The sequence below is a fragment of the Canis lupus genome, chromosome 28 (assembly GCF_011100685.1).
Source record: "Canis lupus familiaris isolate Mischka breed German Shepherd chromosome 28, alternate assembly UU_Cfam_GSD_1.0, whole genome shotgun sequence".
NCBI lineage: Eukaryota > Metazoa > Chordata > Mammalia > Carnivora > Canidae > Canis > Canis lupus.
In genome coordinates this window covers 12,023,231-12,039,138 of record NC_049249.1, presented here as the reverse complement: position 1 = coordinate 12,039,138, position 15,908 = coordinate 12,023,231, and the positions used below count along the sequence as shown (strand labels likewise).

The 15,908-nt window shown below is 34.0% G+C and overlaps 1 protein-coding gene across 2 annotated transcripts in view; it reads left to right on the top strand.

Annotated features, from left to right (window-relative positions):
- The window catches only part of HPSE2 (heparanase 2 (inactive)), a 632,592-nt gene that overhangs the window by 363,666 nt on the left and 253,018 nt on the right, over nucleotides 1-15,908 (top strand). The gene's annotated exons all lie outside the window — the stretch shown is intronic.

Genomic DNA, 15,908 nt, shown 5'->3' with positions numbered 1-15,908 from the left:
GCTTTGTCCATTTAGCTGTTGATGGATTTTTAGGTTTGTTTACAGATCTAGGCTATTATGCAAAATGCTGCAATAAAGGTGGGAGTACAAATATCTCTTTAAGACAAAGATTTCAATTCCTTTGGCTATATATTCAAAAGTGAGATTATTAAATCAAATGATAATTCTATTTTTAATTTTAAAGGAACCTCCATATTGTTTTCTGTCGTGGCTACACCAATTTACATTCCTACCAACAGTCACAAGGGTTCCCTTTTCTCCACATCCTCACCAACATTACTCCTTTGTTTTTTGAATAATAGTTATCCTAACAGGTGTGAGGTGATAGCTCATTGTGGTTTTGATTTGCATTTCCCTGATGACTAGTGATGTTGCACACCTTTTCATATACCGGTTGGCCATTTGTTTGTTTTCTTTGGAGAAATGTGTATTCAGGTCGTCCTTTGCCCATTTTTAAATTGACTTACTTGTGGGGTTTTTTTCCTATTGAGTTGTAAGACTGCCTTATATATTTTGGATATTAACTTCTTATAAGATATATGATCTGAAAATATTTTTTCCATTGCAGGTTGTCTTTTCATTTTGTTAATTGTTTCCTTTGCTATGTGGAACCTTTTTAGTTTGAGATAATCTCATTTGTCTAGTTTTGCTTTTGACATTTCCAGGAAATCATTGCCCAGTCCAATATCTAGAAACATTTTTCCTATGCTTTTTTCTAAGAGTTTTATGGTTTCAGGTTTGTCATTTAAATATTTAATTCATTTTATTTGAGTTTTGTATAAAGTGTGAGATAAAGTCCAGTTTCATTCTTTTGTATATGGATATCCAATTTTCCCAACACAATTTATTGAATAGATGATCTTTTCCCCATTGTATATTCTTGGCACCTTTTTTTAAAAAAAAGATTTTATTTATTTAGAGAGAGAGCATAAGTGGACAGAGGGAGAGGTCTCTATCCCAGGACCCTAGATCATGACCTTAGCAGAAGGCAGACACAACTGACTGAGTCACCAGGCACCACTCTTGGCACCCTAGTTGAAGATCAGTTGACTGTATGTTTATGGCCCTGTTTCTGGGTTGTCTATTCTGTTCTACTGGTCTGTCTGCTTTTATACCAGTACATAGTGTTTTACTATAGCTTTGTAATGTGTTTTGAAATCAGAAAGTGTGATACTGGGATCCCTGGGTGGTGCAGCGGTTTAGCGCCTGCCCTTGGCCCAGGGCGCGATCCTGGAGACCCGGGATCGAATCCCACGTCGGGCTCCCGGTGCATGGAGCCTGCTTCTCCCTCTGCCTGTGTCTCTGCCTCTCTCTCTCTCTCTCTCTTTCTCTCTCTCTGTGATTATCATAAAAAAAAAATTAAAAAAAAGAAAGTGTGATACTTCTACCTTTATTCTTTCCCAAAACTGCTTTGACTATTTGAAGTCTTTTGTGCTTTCAAATGTACTTTAGGATTGTTTTTATATTTCTGTAAAAAAATTCCACTGGAATTTGGATAGAGATTGCATTGAATCTATAGATCATTTGGGGGAGTATGAACATTTTAACAATATTAATTCTTCTGGCCCAAGAACACAGAATGTCCTATTTATTTGTATCTTTTAACATTTATATCATCCTTGTTTTGCAGTTTTCAGTGCACAAGTCTTTTACCTGGTTAAATTTATTCCTAAGTATCTTATTGTTTTTGATGCTAATGTAAATGGAATTGTTTTCTTAATTTCTGTTTTGAGTAAGTTGTAAATGTACAGATATATAATTGAGTTTTGTGTGTTGATTTTGCATTCTGAGACTTTACTAAATTTTTTATTAGTTGTAACTTTTTGTGTGTGGAGAATTTAGGATTTCTACATTTAAGATCATGCCATCTGCAAACACAGACAATTTTACTTTCTAATTTAGATGCTTTTTTTCTTGCCTAATTACTCTGACTAGGAAAAAGCCTATAGTTAATATCATATTCCACAGTGAAAAGTTGAATAGTAAAAAGCTTCAGCCCCTTCCAAGACTTGGAAATTTTTTGTAGATACCCTTTATCAAGTAAAGGAAGATTCTTCTCTTCATAGTTTTCTAAGAGTTTTTATCATAAATGGAGGTTGAATTCATTAAAAGCTTTATCTGTATCTATTGAAATGAATGCAATTTTTCTTCTTTAGTTTGTTGATTTGGTGAATTACATTGATTGAATTTTGAATGTTGAATCAGGTTTCCATTACTGGGATAAACTTACTTGATCATGTTATTCTTTTATATATTTATATTTCGGGATTAAATTTGTTAATATTTTCTTGGGAAGTTTAAGGATATTTCTTAAGGGACATTAGCATGTTTTTTTTTTTAATTTCTTGTAATTGCTGTTTCATTTTGGCATCAGGGTAATGCTCGTCTACTAAAATGAGTTGAGAACTGTTCTCTTCTATTTTCCCGTAGATATAGTGTTGAGATGGTATTATTTTTTCCTTAGTGTTCATTGATACAGAATTGGCTTCACTGGTGAGAATTTTTTGGGCCTGTTTTATTTTTTGGAAAGTCTTGAACTATGAATTCAATTTCTTTAGATGTATGCCTATTCCTATAATCTACTTTATCTGATAGAATTTTGGTAATTTCTGTCTTTCAAAGCATAGTTCTACTTTATGTAAATTCTTAAATTTATGGACACAAAGTTGTTCATAATATTTTATTCTCCTTTTAATGTTTATATGGTTTATATTAACTCCTCTCTTTTAATATTGGTAATTTGTGTCTTTCCCCATAGTTTCTTGGTCTGTTTGTGAGTTTTGTCAATTTTATTGATTTTTTTCAAAGAACTAACTTTTGGTTTGATTTTATTCAATTTTACTCATTTTTACTCTTTTTTAAAAATAATCTGGGTCCTTTATTCTAGGTGTTTATTCTGAATCTTTTTAATTTTTATAAATTTATTTTTTATTGGTGTTCAATTTGCCAACATATAGAATAACACCCAGTGCTCATCCCATCAAGTGCCCCCCTCAGATGGAGCTGGAGGGTATTATGCTGAGTGAAATAAGTCAATCGGAGAAGGACAAACATTTTATGGTCTCATTCATTTGGGGAATATAAAAAATAGTGAAAGAGAATAAAGGGGAAAGGAGAAAAATGAGTGGGAAATATCAGAAAGGGAGACAGAACATGAGAGACTCCTAACTCTGGGAAACGAACTAGGGGTGGTGGAAGGGGAGGTGGGCGGGGGTTGGGGGTGACTGGGTGATGGGCACTGAGGGGGGCACTTGATAGGATGAGCACTGGGTATTATTCTATATGTTATTCTTTATTATCTTTCTCTTACTCTTAGCTTTGGGTTTCGATTTTCTTTTTGTAGCTTAGAATAATGATATAAAATCTTTCTTTTATGTGAAAGAATTAAAACTAACAATTTCTCTCTAAGCAGTATTTTGTTTGTGTCCCACAAATTTTGATATATTCTATTTTCATTTTTACTCTGCTCAATATATTTATTAATTTCTCCTTGACTTCTTGTTTTACCGAAAAATTATTTACTGTGAGGTATAATTTCCAAATATTTAGAGGCATTTTCCAGATATTTCTATAATTAATTTTCAGGTTTTATTCCCCCATATATTCATGCAATTCTGTGAGACTAGGGTCACCTGAGAGGCAAAGTGATGAGAGAGAAGAAGGTGAAAGACGTACCAAGGAATCCCTCATTATTTGGGCAGTGGGAGCCCATTTAAAAAAATCTTTGCCCAGAAATATGAATCTTTTCTCAGAGCTGTAGGTGCCTGTGTCATCAATGTTACAGCCATAAAATTCCCAACTGGCCAGATCTACTGGTAGGGATGAGAGAGAAAAGAGAAAGAAGGAAAAGGCTGAAAGAAGGTATTTCTCTACACACTAACATGCCGGAGCCTCTTTTCCTGGTTTCATGGCTAGCGGTAATATTTTGAATCTGAGAATTTTTGTTTTCAACACCCATAGCACAGTTCTGCCATTTGGGCCTTCCCTCAGCCAAAGGTAGTAGTTAAAGAAAGAAAATAAGATCGTGAAACTTGCCCTCATTACAGACCATTGCCCATATTTTGAGTTCAGTTTACAGTCTGCTTGCTAATGTTTACTTTTCAGAGTACTTAGGTGGTTGTCTTCTTCTGTCCAGAGATTTTAGTTATTATCAGTGTGAGTGATATGCTGTAATTGGCTTATTTCATCTTGGTTGACACCGATGGAGTCTTAGAAGTCCTGTTTTCATTTTTGGAGGATATTTTCTTTTGGGTAAATGATTCTATGCTGAAAGTTTGCACTCTGAGAAGTTTCATTTTCCATTAACTTGCAGTTTCTATTGAAAAGTGAGCTGTCAGTTTTATTGTTGATATGGTAAAACTAATATGCCTTCACTGTGATTGCTTTTAAGGTATTCTCTTGGCTTTGAGTTTTCACAACGTGGCCATGATTTTTCTAGATTTCCTTTGTATTTTTCCTACTCAGAGTTTACTGAGCTTCTTAAATCTCTGAATTGATTTATTATTTATATTTTGGAAAATTATTGGCTATTATTTCTTCAAATATTATTTACCCCATTCTCTTTCTCCACTCATCTAGGACTCAATTACACATATGTTAGAACTTTCATTCATCATCCTACTCCAGAATTGGCAAATGTCAGCATAGAATAAAATGGGTAGCAATCATTAGCTAACATCAGGAGGGATCTCCTCCTCTGAGGTGCTTTGCTTTTTACTCTTCAATATTAATTTTAAGATCACTTTGTCAAATTCCATGATAATCTCTGATGGAGCTTTTATTGGATTTACATTATACTCATGTGTTAATATAGGGAGAATTGGCATTTTAAGAAATATCAACACTTCTTATCCCCAAGTAAGGCATAATTTTCTATTACTCAAACCTTTTCATGACAATAAGGTTTTGTAATTTTCTCCATAAGGGTAATATACATTTTTCTTGGGCATGTGCCTTGTTATTTTACAGATCTCTCTATATATATTATAATATATCCATAATATGTTATCATGAATGGTATTTTTTTATGTCTTGTATTTTTCTAATTGGTTATTGCTGATGTGTAAGATTTTCCATCTCAATTTTAGTGACATAATGCTTTTTATATGTATTATTATCATGTAAAAATACTTTAACACTATTCCTTTTTCTTTGCTAAAATTATTGTTATATGCCTTTTCTTCATTTTTTTCTTTCTCTTCCTTTTCTCTCATCAAACTTGCTAAAGATTTTACCTTTTTTTACTATTTTACTAGTTTTTCAAAGAATTACCTTATGGTATTGTGGGATTTTCTACTATTTTTTAATCTTCCAATATCTTCCAATATTTAATCTCTCTGTGATCAAATAATATGCTCATACATCCTTTTATTTAGTTAGTTATGCTATCAAAAGTATTCAAATATTGAAAAGCAATAAAGACGATCTACGGAATTATTGCATAAAATTCTTTTATTGCTGGGACAAGTTCTATACTAGATTGACATTTTCTACTTTGATATTCTAATGTCACAACTCCTGAGCCACTCAAAGAACTTCCCTATAATCAAGGTCAAACAATCTTTCTTTCCTTTGTACTCCTTTAACTCCTTTAAGATCATATCACATTTTAGATTATTTCATATTTGGACATAAGTTTCTTATTCAGCTTTTTTGTTCCCAGTTTTTAAATTGCCCCTTTTCCCTTACAAAATGTGTCTTTGTCACATCTACACATTTTTTCTATTCCTCTCATTCAATGTAAACTCATCCCCTTCTAAGTCTTCTGTGTAAGTCTCATTCTTGGGCTTTTCATTATTACACTCTGAATTTATCTACTGCCTCTGAATCTCATGCCTTCTTTTCTTGTTTGACTGAATTGCACCCTTAAGTAATTCCTCTAAGGAAGTGTGTGGAAGTTACATTTTCTGAGTCCTCGTGTGAGGAGTCCTTTTTAATATGAAGACATCTAATGAACTGTCCACATAAGACCAGTTACACTTTTGCTATTCACTGATTAAGAAAATCAATGAGAATGGGAAGTTTATGTGAATCCAGTAATGCCTTTTAAAATAATTTTAATGCAACCCCTATCAAAATACCATGGACTTTCTTCAGAGAGTTGGAACAAATTATTTTAAGATTTGTGTGGAATCAGAAAAGACCCCGAATAGCCAGGGGAATTTTAAAAAAGAAAACCATAGCTGGGGGCATCATAATGCCAGATTTCAGGTTGTACTACAAAGCTGTGGTCATCAAGACAGTGTGGTACTGGCACAAAAACAGACACATAGATCAATGGAACAGAATAGAGAATCCAGAAGTGGACCCTCAACTTTATGGTGAACTAATATTCGGCAAAGGAGGAAAGACTATCCACTGGAAAAAAGACAGTCAATTCAATAAATGGTGCTGGGAAAATTGGACATCCACATGCAGAAGAATGAAACTAGACCATTCTCTTGCACCATACACAAAGATAAACTCAAAACAGGATGAAAGATCTAAATGTGAGACAAGATTCCATCAAAATCCTAGAGGAGAACACAGGCAACACCCTTTTTGAACTCGACCACAGTAACTTCTTGCAAGATACGTACACGAAGGCAAAAGAAACAAAAGCAAAAATGAACTATTGGGACTTCATCAAGATAAGAAGCTTTTGCACAGCAAAGGATACAGTCAACAAAACTAAAAGACAACCTACAGAATGGGAGAAGATATTTGCAAATGACCTATCAGATAAAGGGCTAGTTTCCAAGATCTATAAAGAACTTATTAAACTCAACACCTAAGAAACAAACAATCCAATCATGAAATGGGCAAAAGACATGAACAGAAGTCTCACAGAGGAAGACATAGACATGGCCAACAAGCACATGAGAAAATGCTCCTCATCACTTGCCATCAGGGAAATACAAATCAAAACCACAATGAGATACCACCTCACACCAGTGAGAACGGGGAAAATTAACAAGGCAGGAAACCACAAATGTTGGAGAGGATGTGGAGAAAAGGGAACCCTCTTGCACTGTTGGTGGGAATGTGAACTGGTGCAGCCACTCTGGAAAGCTGTGTGGAGGTTCCTCAAAGAGTTAAAAATAGACCTGCCCTACGACCCAGCAATTGCACTGCTGGGGATTTACCCCAAAGATATAGATGCAATGAAACGCCGGGACACCTACACCCCGATGTTTATAGCAGCAATGTCCATAATAGCCAAACTGTGGAAGGAGCCTCGGTGTCCATTGAAAGGTGAATGGATAAAGAAGATGTGGGATATGTATACAATGGAATATTACTCAGCCATTATAAACGACAAATACCCACCATTTGCTTCGTACGTGGATGGAACTGGAGGGTATTATGCTGAGTGAAATAAGTCAATCGGAGGACAAACATTATATAGTCTCATTCATTTGGGGAATATAAAATATAGTGAAAGGGAATAAAGGGGAAAGGAGAAAAAATGAGTGGGAAATATCAGAAAGGGAGACAGAACATGAAAGACTCCTAATTCTGGGAAACGAACTAAGGGTGGTGGAAGGGGAGGTGGGTGGGGGGTGGGGGTGACTGGATGGCGGGCACTGAGTTGGGCACTTGACGGGATGAGCACTGGGTGTTATTCTGTATGTTGACAAATTTAACACCAATAAAAAATAAATTTATTAAAAAATAAATAAAATAATTTTTATGTTAATCCTAGAAGTATCTATAGCTATTCAAGAAATATCATTACATAAGTGTTTGACATATGTTATTTATTCAGCCTAGAGGTAGAATAATGTCTGGAATTCTGCAGTAAGTTGTCCATATCCCTCAGGTTGGGAACCCAGTATAAGCTAAGAATGGTTTTTATATTTTTAAATAGCTATTTAGAAAAAAAGAAGAATATGTGACAGAGATGATATGTGGCCCACAAAACATAAAATATTTACTATGTGGTCTTCCACAGAAAAAGTGATGTGATTCTTTGCTAAACTTTCATAATATATAAGAATAATCTACATGTTCTTTGTTTCACTACAACAAAAATACTAGGTTGTATTGTTTGCTGTAGTGAGTGGGAAATCTTTTCATTTCAGAATTCATGTGAATCAGAATCATAGAATACTGGGCATTATATACAAAAGAACATAGTTTATTTAGAATATTTAAGCAATAGCACTGAAGACTTAATTATTTTTTTTCACAAAAGCAAACCCTTAAATTATATGATAAATATTATAGATTATTTTCATTTTTTATTCCTTTATTTTAATATAGAGAGATATAGAAAAGAAACTGAGAAAAGGACCATAATTTCTTGCCTATAATCCTTTTTTTGGTAGAAATTCAGACTTGTTCTGTCTCCCTTTCTGATATTTCCCACTCATTTTTTTTCCTCTGGGAAACGAACAAGGGGGGGTGGAAAGGGAGGTGGGCAGGGGGGGTGGGGGTGACGGTGACGGGCACTGAGGGGGACACGTGATGGGATGAGCACTGGGTGTCATGCTATATGTTGGCAAATTGAACTCCAATAAATAATAAATAATACATAAATAAATAAATAAGTAAATAAATAAATAAATAAATTCAGACTTGTAGAAACTGAAAAATAAAACTGTCACTTGCTTTTCTTACCTTCACTTCCTGTCCTCCCAAATTATGAGGGTTTTTTAATATTTTATTTATTTATTCATGAGAACAGAGAGAGAGAGAGAGAGAGAGAGGCAGAAACACAGGCAGAGGGAGATGCAGGCTTGATGGGATGCAGGCTCCCTCCCCATGCAGCCCAAAGTGGGACTGGATCCTGGGTCTCCAAGATCATGCCCTGGGCTGAAGGCGGCGCTAAACCACTGAGCCACCTGGGCTGCCCCAAATTATGAGTTTTAACAGTTTTATTTCCTTGCAAAAAAATGGTTGTTTAAATACCCATTTTGTATATACATATATGATTGTATATAGTTCTGTGTATATGTGTACATGAATATATCACTTAGAAGAGATCATATTATACCATTCTGGTCACTTCTTTTTTCTTTTTCATTTTTTAAAAATGGTAATAAATCTTGATTTTTTTCCATATAAATCTATACAGATCTCCTTTTGTTTTTCTTTCATGTTTCATATTAAATTATTTTTAGTCTTATAAAAGCATTCATCAAATTTTGTGAAATCACAATTCATGTGTAGTTCATACAGATCTCCTACATTCTTTATCCAACTTCCCCTAATATTAACATTTGATATAACTAGTACAATTATAGAAATAAGGAAATTTAATATTGATATAATACTGTTAACTAACCTATAGGCCTTTTTCAGATTTGGCCAATTTTCCCACCATTGCCCTTTTTCTGTTCTAGAATTCTGTCTAGGACACTACATTGCATTTAGTTGTCATTTCTCTTTCAATCTGTGATCATTCTTTAGTCTTTTGTTTTCTTTCACTTTTGAAGAGTCCAGGCCATATATTTTGTAGAATGTCCCTTAAATTGATTTTGTCTGATGTTTCCTAATGATTGAACTCAGCTTTTACATTTTTTAAGATCTAACTACTGCTAAAGTGATGTTCTACCTGTGTCAGGGCTTCATATCAGGGTTCCTTTTGTCAATATATCTACTAAGGTTAATTTTTTTAAAGATTTAATTTATTTATTCCTGAGAGACACAGAGAGAAACCTAGACATAGACAGAGGGAGAAGCAGGCTCTTAAAAGGGAGCAAAATGCGGGACTCCATCCCTGTACCGGGATCACGCCCTGAGCCAAAGGCAGACATCAACCACTGAGCTACCCAGGCGTCCCTACTAAGGTTAATTTTGATCACAAGGTTAATTAAGATAGTGTCTGTCAGGTTACCCTGTATAGAGTTACTATTTCTATCTTTTTATCTTGAGGGAGATACTTTGAGACAATCCAAATCTTTTTTTTGTCATCGTACTCTAACATACTAATTTTAGCATCCATCAATGGTCCTTGACTGTAGCAATTACTATGAGGTTTTGCCTAATGGCGGTTTTCTATGTCCATTCTTTTACATTTATTAATTGGTATTCTGTGAAGAAGAGCTGTTCTTCCTCTCTCTTTTATTTGTTTAGTCATTATTTATACAAGATGACTCTGGGGTCTTTATTTTTATTCTGAGGGTTATAATCAAATGTCATCATTATTCATTTTGTTGTTCAAATTCTTTTAGCTTTAGCCATCAGGGAGCTTATTCAGGTTAGCTCCTATGTCCTTGTGACATGCCTTCACTTTTTTTTTTATCACTCTCTTAATTTCTGGTACCACAAAATATTCTAAACTTATATCTTGTCTTACTTAGCTCTGGCATCAACCATTTGTTTAAGGATCTCTGGTTCCTTTTATGAGAGACTGGTATTTAGAAACAAAGATCTGGGTCCTAAGAGTGCTCATTGATTCTGTAATGTCATTGCTTTCAGGTTTGCTCAGTGGAGAGGAAATTATAAACATAGATATAGATATAAATAGATCTAGATATCTCACCTGTATATACATTTCTATTTCTGTTTCTATCCATATGTACATATATTAAAAACCATAAATTATATTGATAGCACCAATTCCAATCTAACTCCACATGGTTTATTCATGCCTTCTTTTCCTTATATGGAATCTCTTTCTGTAACATAGATTCTTTATAATTTATTCAACAGTCCCCATTACGTAGGCATTTGGATTATTTTCAGCTACTGGCTATTAAAAAGAGAGGTGCAATGATAATCTTTGTATATCTTGGGGAAATTATGAAAGTATATGTATATATAGGAAAAATGTCTAGTGGTGGACTTGCTTGATCTAAGGGAATGAACACTTAAATTTTGTTAGGTATTTCCAACTATCTTCTAGAAATTTTATTTTCATATTCTAAAATCATTTACTTAAGGGCACATTTCTTAAAAACAATCCTAGCCTCTTTAATAATGTCAATGTCTCTTTTATACTTTCCCTGTCATGATTTATATGGACTTCTGATAGGATCCAGAAGACCCATTATACTCACTGGCATTTAGTTTTCCCTTTAAATGTAGTTAAATTGATTAATACAATAATTAGTCTCTGTCCTACAGTCTTGGAGAGTGTTGTAATTTTTATTCACAGACATTTCCCAAATCTCATTCTCCTTCAATAGCTTCAGTCAAATTATAGACTTTTAAGCTGATTTCTTTATAACCTTGTTAAGATTTCATTGCCCTGACAAAACTGGAGATATTTCTCTTCGTATTAAAATTAGCTCTTAGCTTAAAAGGATATCTTCACTCTTTGTGAAATGGCTGTGTTTTCCTCCCAGGCAATTTTCAAACTGTTCTCTCTTAATAGCTACAATTAAAATGCTCCCCTTTTTATTGGTTGTACTCACTAATTCAAATGGTTCCCCATTAACTGATGGTTTCTCTCTGAATTACAAGAGACAGAATTGGTAGAGTTCACCTCACTTTGCTTTCACTCTCACATTTCTTTCTGGCTTCTGTTAGAAATTTCTCTGTTCTTCCAGCCTCTAGTGGATAGTCTCCTATACCTCCCCGATATTATTCACTCCAAATTGAACACTTAAAGCAATGAGCATATTATGTGAGTGCATTTAAAAGCATGGAGTAATAGACGTAATCTAGAGTGAATTTCCTACAGTGAATAATGATTACTGAGATTGGGTGTTTATGGTACAGCCAGATTATAAGTGGCATTGAATGGGTCTAAATAACACCTGCATGAGTTAGATATTTATTAAGACTTATTGTGTATCAGACACTGAAAAGGATGCTAAAAAGGCAGTCATGGTACCTTCTTTTTGGTAAATGGTCCAGTATAACTTTAGAGGGTGGGGGCAAAGTTGAACAATAACGACATAGCTGGCTTTTGCTGTAATGGAAGCTACTAACTTTTCCTCTCTTTTCTTCTCCTAATCTTCCACACTTCCTTCTTCATTGCCGAGATTATCTGTCTGTTACTCAAGCCAAATACTTTGGAGTTTTCCTTGACCTCCTTTTTCTGCATACTCCACATCTAATCCTCCAGCAAATATTATCAACTCTACCTTTAAAATATCCCAGGAATTCAGCCATTTCAACCATTCTGCTGCTACCACTCTAGTCCAAGCCACTGTTATCCCTTGCCTGAATTATTACCATAAACTCCTAACTACTTTCTGTGCTTTCACTTTTTCCCTCTCCTCCCCCTCTAGTCTCTTTTTAGCTCAATAGCCAGACTGATACTTTTAAAATGTGAATTGGGTCATATTCAAAACCCTCCGGGGTTTTCCTGTCATTTGGGGTAAAAAGCAAAGTCCTTACAGTGGTCTTTAAGGCCCTACACAGTCTGGCCTTTCTACTGCTCTGACCTCATCTCCTGCTGCTTTCCCTTCCATTCGTTCTGGAGTAGCCACACTAGCTTCTTTGCTGTTCTTCACATTCATCAGTCTCATGCCTGTCTCGAGCCTTTGCCTTTAAGTCTACTTGATTTACTCTCTTACTTCTGTAGGGTCTTTGCTTAAGTGTTACCTTATCAGTGAGGCTTTTTAAAAATAGCATACCTCTTCCATTGGTTCTACAATCCCCTACCCTGGTTTACCTCCACTACTGAACCCCAGGACAACCACTCTAAGTGTAAATTCCATGGGGCTAGGGCCTGTTTTCTGTTTGATTCATCACTATAATTTTCAAGTATATGATATTACCTGGCCTATAGTTGGTGCTCGGGCAATATTTATCAAATGAATGAATTCTATTAGCAATTTTAGCTACCAGTTCCTTAGATTAATAAAAGTCCTACTTTTTTTGTCTGTTGGTTTATTATTATTTGTCTACTTTGTTTTTATTTACTTTGTTTTAAAAGTGCCAAATCTTGAGGAAACTACGGAAAATAACCATCATTCATATATTAATGTGAATTCATTGATTTTATGTGTTTATAGTATAAGTTTAGATTAGCCTTATTGAAGAAATGGCTTTTTGACAAAACTAGGTGTTGGATCTTGATTTTTCTTAAACCTATCTTTGGTGCTTCTCTAGTAACTTTTTTGTTTATTTTCTTCCTGTTACTGCCACAGAACTTCAACAAATAAGTTGAATGTACCAGAGTCTATTCCTTGCTCTTTACCACTCATTCTTTAAGTCTATACCCTAATCTAAATTTAGTTTCTAACCTCACTGTTTGATTATTTGTAATAACATTTTTTTCTCAGTCCATTTGCTTCTCAATTTCTCACTAACATGTACTGTCATTGACTAGCACGTCCTTGAAACTATCTTCTTTAGGATTCCTTAAGATAACATTTTTGTGTTCTTCTTCTCTGCCCTTTTTCCTGATCTTCATACATAGATATTTCTTAAGGTTTCATCCTCAATCATTGTTTCCTTCAGAAGCCTCAAGAACTTTTGCAGCATCAACTACCAGTACTATATAGATGACTCCCAAGCCTATTCTCTTTTTCATCTCAAGCCCCAGATCCTCATCTTCATCTTCCAGTCAGATAAGTTTGCTTAGAATTCTGTTCATGTAAGATGCCAGGGAACTTGTCTAGGAGACATAGAAGCACTGGCACCCTCTGGTGGAGAGAGTAGAAAGTCATATTTAAGTATCTGCTTGCTTGGATGCAACCTGACAGCAGATATTCCAAGGAAGATTCATTCGTTGAGCATCTACTAAATGCTCTATATTCAAATATATGTAATATTCTAATAAACTATAGAGTACATATGTGAGCTAGCAATAATAATTATTAGACAGATCTTTCTTTGGGTCCTTCAATTTTTTAATAGATCACTTATATGCATCAAAAAAGATTTGGGTTTTAAGAATACTTCAGCATGATTTTAAGGCAGGAAATTATTCTCAGATAGATGTGATGAAGGATAGAATGAGGTAAATAATAATCATTAAGGAACTTAGCATGTTAACTGGAAAAACAAGCCATTCATTCTGGAAAAGTGCCTAAATCAAGAGGTAAATCCCAAGATAAGATAATCCCATAGATGTCACAGAGCACTCAGATGCTAACAAATGATATAAAACCTGTGTTTAGAGAAAGTTGTGATCACTGTAGAGAGATTAATATGCTCAGGAATGACTTCATAAAGAGGCAGGACTTAAATTTATCCTTAAGGAGGTATTTCTCAAACTTCTAGCACTCTAGTTCTCAATTTTTCCCATGTTAACAAACCATCTATATTTTTATTTCTCCATACTTTTTATATATTGACATATTTTGGGGGGTAAATCCCTTTGCCTTGTCTTAAATCATCAAAGCAATGAAATCATAGGTTTGATGTGCTTTTATGTTTGACATATATTTGTTTTTCTAATATACATGAAAACTACAGGAAATATTATTATAAAGATAATTCTAGAAAAAGGTCACTTAAAGGAAATCAGTCTAACTAAAAAGTGTTAGTCATTCATATTCAATTTTGATGCAAAAGTTTGATTTATAAATGACACCTAAATTAAGAAAATAAGTGTAATAGATTATAAGTTGTTATTGCAACTATGAACAATTTCAATGAACAAAACATTATTTAATTGAACATTGAGTATTTTTCTGAGAAAATAATTTAACTTTTGTGGCAGGAGCATAAATATTTAAAGACTTCAAAATAGACCTCTCTTATCTTTTAATATTCAAATTATTTTTTCTTTTCTTCTTTTCTTTTTTTTAAAGATTTTATCTATTTATTCATAAAGAGCGGTGGAGACACAGGCAGAGGGAGAAGCAGGCTCCCCAAAGGAGACTGATGTGGGTCCAGTCCCAGGACTCTGGGATCATGACCTGAGCCAAAGGCAGATGCCTAATCACTGAGCTACCTAGGTGCCCCTCAAATTGTTTTTGGGCAACCTATTGTGTTATCTTGTGAGTTTTCTCTCATTCAGTTAATTGATTTAATTCTTCTAGATCTTTATTTATTAGTGGATTTGCATGTGGTTTGAGCAACTATCAGATATTGTTTTCATTGATTTCATGAAATCCTGCCTCTTTTGCTCAGACTTGCGACTTGGCTTTCCAATAGATTTGATTAGTGAGGATTTTGCCAAGTAGAAAGAATGCTTAAGTCAGTTCTCAATTCAACAGTGAATATTTTGGTGTTCAGATGACTTGATTTCCTATGCATTCTTTAACTCTAGGAGAACTTTCTCAAATTTTTTATACCAGAGGAACACTTAAAATAATTCTCAAGTTTCAGGGAACCTCTGGATAAAAATATCTAAATCTCATGGTATGTCAGTGAGATCATTTAATTATAGATATTATAATCCAATAATATTTGCCAATGTTCACTTAAATAAACAATTATAGTTTCTTGAGAATCTGTGCAACCAACTTCTTAGCCTATTCTTTTGTAGGTTCCCTCTTCTCCACAAAGGATACCAACTCCAATGAAGGTTAGTGGTATAGATAGAAGATACTTTAGTTTTCCTTTTTAAAATTTCCTACTTGATTTCTTTATATCTTACCCAAGTAGGGGTAAAAGTCTTACTACAAATTTCTATCATACTATTGAGTATGCAGGGCTATTATGATATGTGATATAGGGTAGGTACAAGGATAGGTTTTTTTCTCCCTATTTAAAACTAAAAATGACTTTTTAGACAACCGTACTTAGAAAAAGAAAAAGAAAGTAGTTTACTTTCTTTCTTGAAATTAATCTTTCTTTCCTTTACATGAATTTGAAAACTTATAGGCAAATATAATATGTTTTTGTTAAATAACTGGTTTAAGCCAAAATGGGATGTAATTGTTCTAAAGGTAAACTTGTTAGACTTACTTAAAGCTTATGAATTTAATTAATGTTCTCAATATGAACATAAATGAACAATGTTGAATAGTAAAGTTAATAAAACTGCATGTCAAAGCAATATAAATAAAATTATAGCCTAAGACACAATTTTATATAAAACTTTGAAAGAAGGCATTTTTCTTAATGAGTGGCAT